The sequence below is a fragment of the Lynx rufus genome, unplaced genomic scaffold (assembly GCF_022079265.1).
Source record: "Lynx rufus isolate CCGP_SWC_20201006 ecotype Redwood Valley unplaced genomic scaffold, mLynRuf1.p SCAF_4, whole genome shotgun sequence".
Classification (NCBI taxonomy): domain Eukaryota; kingdom Metazoa; phylum Chordata; class Mammalia; order Carnivora; family Felidae; genus Lynx; species Lynx rufus.
This window is the reverse complement of record NW_025814856.1, coordinates 42,312,191-42,319,969: the sequence shown is the minus strand read 5'-3', so window position 1 is coordinate 42,319,969 and position 7,779 is coordinate 42,312,191. Positions and strand designations below refer to the sequence as shown.

The window sequence follows — 7,779 nt, the reverse complement described above, 5'->3', positions numbered from 1 at the left end:
AACACTACTTTTTAAAGGCCAGTGATATTTGCAGAGAAAATGGTGGGGTGGGGGGGGGGACACCTGAGAGGCTCAGTCTGCTAAGCGTCCAACATCGGCTCAGGTCATCATTTCACAGTTTGTGAGTCTGAGCCCCACATCAGGGCATCAGGCTCTCTCCAGGCAGCACAGAGCCTGCTTCGGATCCTCTGTCTCCTTCTCTCTCTATCCCTACCCAGCTCATGCTCTTCTCTTTCTCTCTCAAAAATAAACAAACATTAAAAAAAAAATAGTGGGACCTCTTCAAAGTTCACTGAAATGCCCAAGTCACTTAACGGCAATAATTTGTTTATCAAATGACAACTGCTTTTTTTGTAATTCATCTCTTACCTTTTTATAGAATTCTGCCTTTCTTCAAAACGTGTGACTTGCAGATGCCATTTTGACTTGCTCCGGCATCTAGCATAAAAGGTGAAGACCTCATAATGGAACCTTTACTCGAATTAATATTTCAGTGATGCTTGCAAAACAGCCTGTTACTTCCAGTAGGCAAATTTGCCTTCAATTTTTCTAAATGTTTATTTATTTTGAGGGAGAGAGGGGGAGAAAGAGACACAGTAGGGCAGAGAGAGAGAGATTGAGAGAGAGAGAGAGAGAGAGAGAGAGAGAGAGAGAGAGAGAGAGAGAATGAATCCCAAGCAGGCTCTGTGCTATGAGCGTGGAGCACGACTCAGGACTTGATCTCAGGAACCGTGAGATCATGACCTGAGCCGAAATCAAGAGTTGGAGGCTCAACTGACTGAGCCACCCAGGCACCCCAGTCAATGTGCCTTTAAAATGCAAGTATATGCCAAATGGTTTACTTAGGATTTCTGTTTAAACCGAAAACATTCATGAGCATAAATTAAACTGTGATTGATAAAAGAATCACAGTCTATCTTCTGCAATATTTTACATTTAATTTCATTATCCACACCCAATGAAATTATAAATCAATCTACATACTCAGAAGTTTATAGGGTTTTTTTTCCCCTGTTACCACAACTGCATATAACTATCCATAATACAAATGAGCTTATCCACTGTTATGCCCACCTTAAAATGGGTATCTTAATCCAGTTCAAATTTATAGACAAATCAGAAAGGTCTGAGTAATGTCTTTGGGCCTACCAAAGTTAGAGAGACAAGCCATCCTTAAGACAAACATTATTTCTCTTCGTTTTTTAAAACACATCAGGTGAGTATTTTCCTTTGAGCAGCTTTCTCTGGTTATTGCCATCTCTTCGGTGATATGCAACATTAGGAAGGTAGAAATAAATATGTTGGGTTCCTGTAATAATCCTTAGTTCTTGACACATGGGATATTTAAATGACTGCAAATCTCACGTTTGGTTTTGTAATGGTCCACTTTTTATGCTGTCATCATAGCAGTAAATTGGATTACATTGGTAGGACTACATACTCGTTATAAAATCAGCCAGACTTTGCAATTCGTTTGGCAGAGTCCTAATGATTTCCACACAAACACTTCAGTGTGGTTCACATCTACAGGTAGATAAGTACATCAGTATGTCAGAAAATGCTCATCTATTCACACCAACAAATTTTGTGTGCCTTAAGAAATAAGTCAACACTAATTCATTCATATCTTTATTTTGACATCCTCTTACTACTCAGAGCTCACATTAAAAAATTTTTTTTAACGTTTATTTATTTTTGAGACAGAGAGAGACAGAGCTTGAATGAGGGGGGCGGGTCAGAGAGAGAGAGGGAGACACAGAATCTGAAACAGGCTCCAGGCTCTGAGCTGTCACCACAGAGCCCGACGCGGGGCTTGAACCCACGGACTGGGAGATCATGACCTGAGCCGAAGTCAGACGCTTAACCAACTGAGCCACCCAGGCGCCCCTCAGAGCTCACATTAAATGCCACCTCAGAGTGCTCGCTTCGGCAGCACATATACTAAATGCCACCTCACAGCCCTTGTTAGCTCACTAATCCGATGTAATCCCCATCATTCCCTCACAACTTCGTGCCTGATGAACAAAATGCTTGTCAGTGATATCTTTTGTTTACTATTTGTTCTTTTCTTCCCCCTCTGGCTCTTCCAAAGTTGGTAAGCCCCATAAGGACAGGGACTGATATTTCCCTAATGTATCCCCACTACCTAGCAAAGTACCAGGAACATAATATGTATCCAATACACTTGATCTTAACCCAAAGCTTAAGATAATAGGTACACAATAAGTGTTTAAATCCCACTTAATTAAACGCTGCTGATTAGCTCTCATTTAAGTGTCCTATGAAATAAATATAATAATATTTCCTTTAAATGAAAGGAGTGTATCTCCTTCCCATGAATGAAAACCACCAGGTCAAGTGAGAGATGTATTAATTATGTGAAAGGAATGGTACTGTAGTACGTGAGGAAGTAGAAAACTAAAATCCAAAGAAAGAGTTTGAGTAGAGGTTGTTACAAAACAATCAGATGCCCAGATAGTGGGACTTACACTTAGACCACTGGACAGAAAATAACAATCTTTTGTTTCCTTGGGAGGTGCTGCATTCTACATATCATATTCCGTGAAATAGGTGAGAAGTAGCAAAGGGAGGATTTATATTAAGAGAAGGACAAGGGTGCCTGGGTGGCTCAGTTGGCTGAGGATCCACCTCTCGATTTTGGCCCAGGCCATGATCCCAGGTCGTGGGACAGAGCTTCACAGTGAGCGTGGAGACTGTTTAAGATCCTCAGGGTCTCTCTCTTTCTCTTCCCCGCTGCCCCTCTCTCCCACTCACGTGCGCTCTTTAAAATGCAATAATATAGGGGCACCTGGGTGGCGCAGTCGGTTAAGCGTCCGACTTCAGCCAGGTCACGATCTCGCGGTCCGTGAGTTCGAGCCCCGCGTCAGGCTCTGGGCTGACGGCTCAGAGCCTGGAGCCTGTTTCCGTTTGTGTCTCCCTCTCTCTCTGCCCTCCCCCGTTCATGCTCTGTCTCTCTCTGTCCCAAAAATAAATAAACGTTGAAAAAAATAAAATAAAATGCAATAATATAAAACTTAATTTAAGTTAATGCAAAAAATTTTAAAAAGTAGAGAAGGACAGAGGTGGCTTCCTTCGTGTTTTCCTCATTTCTCCTGTAGTACGGAGGGATCCAAAGTCCTTGCTTTACCAGCACACAGCCTAACAACTGAAATGATACAGAGAAGATTACCATGGCCCTTGTATGAGGACGACATACAACAGTCTTCCATATTTTTCAGTGGGATGACTTACTCAAAGTGCTAATGGTCAGCCAAGAATTCTATATCCAGGAAAACTACCTTTTAAAAATTAAGGAGAAATTCATACATTTCCAGCTAAGCAAAATCTAAGAGAATGTGTTGCCTAGCGTATCTGCCCTATAAGAAACATCAAAGTAAATCCTTCAAGCTGAAATGAGAGGATGCTAGATATGAACCCGAAATCTACATACACACAAAATAGAGAACACTAGTAAACAAAATATTAAAAAAAAAAAAACCATTATATGTGTTTTTTGTAACTCTCTTCTATATGATTAAAAGACAATGGCAAGGGACACCCGACTGGCTCAGTTGGTAGAAAATGCAACTCTCAATCTCAGAGTCATAAATTCAAGCCCCACATTTGGCACGGAGCCGACTTAAAAATTGTAGAAAAAATTTAAAAAAAGATAAACATTATATAAAGATATAATTTATATAACAATAAAAGCACAAATGACAGAGAAGATAACAGGGATATATTGGAACAAAGCTTCTATATACCATTTAAGTAACTTAGGATTTCTATGAACTAGATTGGTTTAGGTAAGATGCCAACTGTAATCCTAGCAGAACCTCTAAGAAAATACTTTTTTAAATACAGAAAAAGAAACAAGGGATATAAAATGATACACTAGAAAAATATTTATTTAAAATGAAAGAAAAAAGTAAAAGAATAGAAAAACAAAAATATAAGCATATACGAAAAATAGCAAAATAATAGATGACAATTGTACTACATCAATAATTATATTAAATATAAAAGGATTTACGGGGCGCCTGGGTGGCTCGGTCGGTTAAGCATTTTAACTTAACTAGCTTTGCTAAACTAGCTAGCGTTTAAATTAACTAGCTTTCCTATATTGTAATAGCTCAAATAAAGGTATTATATTTTTTAAAAATGAATATATAGTGGTGCCTGGGTGGCTCAGTTAAGCATCCAACTTCGGCTCAGGTCATGATCTCACGGTCTGTGGGTTCAAGCCCCGAGTCGGGCTCTGTGCTGACAGCACAGAGCCTGGAGCCTGTTTCAGATTCTGTGTCTCCCTCTCTCTCTGACCCTCCCCCGTTCATGCTCTGCCTCTCTGTCTCAAAAATAAATAAACATTACAAAAAATTAAAAAATACATATATAAAAGATTTAATATTCTAATTAAAAAGAGAGATTGCCAGATAGTTTAAATGAAATGACCAAACTCTGTGTTGTCTATAAGTGAAAAACTTCAGATTCAAAGATGTTTATAGGATGAAAGTAAAAGGATGGAAAAAAACATACAAATACTTGGAAAAAGTAACCAAATCTAATCTACCATTAGATAGAGGTACCATTTTGTACCCTCAAAATACACAAGACAGAAACTGACAAAATTGAAGGGAGAGATAGGCAATTCAATAGTAATGGTTAACGACCAATACCTCATTTTCAATAATGGATAGAACAACTAAGCAGAAGATCAACAAGGAAATGGAAGACTTGGAGAGATACAAAAGTTTCTATGGACTTCTGTGGGAGAGTACAGGAATTGCTGAATATAAAAGCCACAGGGCCACTGTACCAAGATGAAATAGACCTTTATTAGTAAGAATTCTCCACAGAAACACCAGGGTGTGTGTGTATCTGTATCTACCTGTATATAAATACACACACACATGCACTTAACGTCCAGTGATATAAAAGTTAATCTTATCTAAAATCTACCTTCACAGAAACATGTACAATAATGTTTGACAAAATATCTGTGCACAACGGCCCAGATAAGCTGACACATAATATTAACCATCACAGGACTCTACTGATGAGTTGGATAGATGATGTGGTCAAGACGCAGAGAGGCATAAGCAGCATGATCAAGGCCTGAGATAAACAACAAGAAAGGGAGGATTTCAGGGCCCTGGTAGTCCAGGAGAACAAGCTTGACCACAATTTTACCAGCAACCTAATTTATAAGAGATGGTGGCCCTAACAGGGTGACTTTGACATTAAATGCTAATGGCAAAGCACTGTACTGAAGTCAAGCAAGGAACTTTACAAGCTAGCACAGGACTGAACACTTATACAGGAGTCCCCTTTCTATGCACTCTTGATTCATCCCAAGCTCCTAGAAAATTTCCTAGGGTGCAGAGGTAGAAACAAAGAATAATTCTGAAATACGGAAAAATTACTATGGAGACTAAGCTACTTAAACTGGTTACAGAGTTTCTCAACATGAACATTATTCAAACTTTAGAATGAATAAATTTTTATTGTGAGATACACCCTGTGCCTTAAAGGATTTTTAGAAGAATCATTGACCTCTATCCAGGAAAGGCCAGAGGCACCCGTTCCTCCAAATCGTGACAATCAAAAATATCTCTGTACATTGTCAGGTGTTGTCTGCGAGAGAGGGGCACAAGAGCAATCCAGCTGAGAACATCTGGGTTAGATTGTGACAGTGTTAATTGGAAAATTCTCTAGCCAGTAATTTTAGTGTGTGTGTGTGTGTGTGTGTGTGTGTGTGTGTGTGTGTGTATTAACAGGAGCACTTTGCTAATATTGCTCATAAAACTCATAAAACCAGGGAGGAAAGATTTCCAATCTAGTAGTCAGAAGAGCAGAGGAGAGTATTTATTAAACTAAACATCAACCACAAACATAAGTTCCAGGTCATCTCTTTACCCTTCAGTGACTCCTCATATAAAAAGTGATTTTCTTTATTGTAGTCAAAGTGATGGTTTACAGTGGTAGCACCTCCTGATTCTTAAATGCTGCCCTTTAGACAGATTCAGGTGTCTTTCTAAGATCTTTCTCACATGTAGTGAAAATATCAGAAGCAATTATGAGTCAGCTTTGCCTATTATAAAAATGTTTCAGCATTTTAATACTATCTAAATTATTGTATAGGTCCTCAGGTTGTTCTTTTAAAAAAAAATTAACGTTTACTTATTTTTGAGAGAAAAAGAAAGAGCATGAGGGAGAGAGGAACAGAGAGAGGGAGACTCAGAATCTGAAGCAGGCTCCAGGTTCTGATCTGTCAGCACAGAGCCCAACATGGAGCTCGAACTCAATGAACTGTGAGATCACGACCTGAGCTGAAGTCGGATGCTCAACCGACTAAGCCACCCAGGCACCCCTCTCAGTTTGCTCTTAATAATAAAATGATTTGCCACAAATTGTTGTTTTTATCTTTTTAAAGGAATGATTTTCAATTTTCTTGACATACTTTTTGGAAAATAGTTTAGATACCAGCCATGTCAAAAGTGAAAAGGTATTTATTTCAGTTACATGCAAAATCTCTCATTCTATAGGTACAAAGTGCCATCACTGTTGTTAGCTTTAAAATAAATACCTTTAGTTTACCAGCAACATTTTTAAACATTTGTTTTATTTTTACATTTTACCTTTATCCTGACTTAGCAAAGATAGGCCTTAAGACCAATGCAGTATCAGTAAAGGTCTCTTTGTTTTGTTTGTTTTCTTTTTGTCTAGTAGAAACCTGATTTTATTCCAACATAACCATAATCGGCACTTAAAAAAAACACTAGATAATGTGGAAAAAAATCTGTATTTTCATATAATGGTGTTATACTCAGTATGAAAAAAAAATGCTTGCCAAGTAAAGGCATTAACACATTTTCAAGGGACTTTTCAAGTGCATTTTATCCCCTTGGCTCAGCATTTCATTTTTACAGCATCTATTAATCACATCTAAGCAGGCTTTAAATCCCCAATCCCTACTTCAGATTATTTCACAATTGCTGTCCTCGTCTCTCTTTGTCTCTAGTACCATCTTCCCCAGATTCCATTGTTTTAGTTCAGCTCTTTGCTCTGCACTTTCAATCATCCCAAGTCCACCATCCTTTGAGAACAGCAGCCATCAATTTCTAAGGCCATACAACAAGGACTAATGTTTATACTTTCAAAGGGAATTCACTGAATAATAAAGACCATTTAAGAAACGCCAGGAAAAATTGATTACTCCAGAATACAGAGCAACCAGTACGGATTGGAGAAGAACAATGCCATTTAGTCCTGAGAATTGGTAGAGAGAAAAAAAGAAAAGAAATGACTACATTCATCTTTGTTCTTACTGTATTTGGATATTAAGAATCTAAAAAGCATTTAACTTAAGAAGAGGGAAAGACAACAGTTATACATTTTAAGAAGTTAAAAATTGGTAGGAAGATAAAGTATATTATGGTAATACACGGAACCAGACACTTTCTCCATAGAAAAATAATTCGATCAAAATAATTATACTGTTTCAGTGAGGTAGAAAGGCACAGATAAGAAGTTACCTATTTTCTTCTCTGTCCTTATCCTTAAAAGTAACTGATAAATTGCTAAGGACCTAAAGGCTAAATACCATTAATTTATTTTTCTCAGATATCTGTCATAACTCTAAATGTTATTCTAGAGGTCCATTTTATGCACATCTCCATAATAATATTAAGATCCAGGCATGAGAAATATACAAAGATATCAGAGGAATCTCAAATTGCTTGAAACCATTTGAAAGCTAAGGGCAAACTCCTATCTGAA

The 7,779-nt window shown here is 37.9% G+C and overlaps 1 pseudogene; it reads left to right on the top strand.

The window, feature by feature from the left end:
• Positions 1 to 3,139: 3,139 nt before the first annotated feature.
• On the top strand, positions 3,140 to 3,236 carry LOC124525226 (uncharacterized; annotated as a pseudogene).
• Positions 3,237 to 7,779: the final 4,543 nt, after the last annotated feature.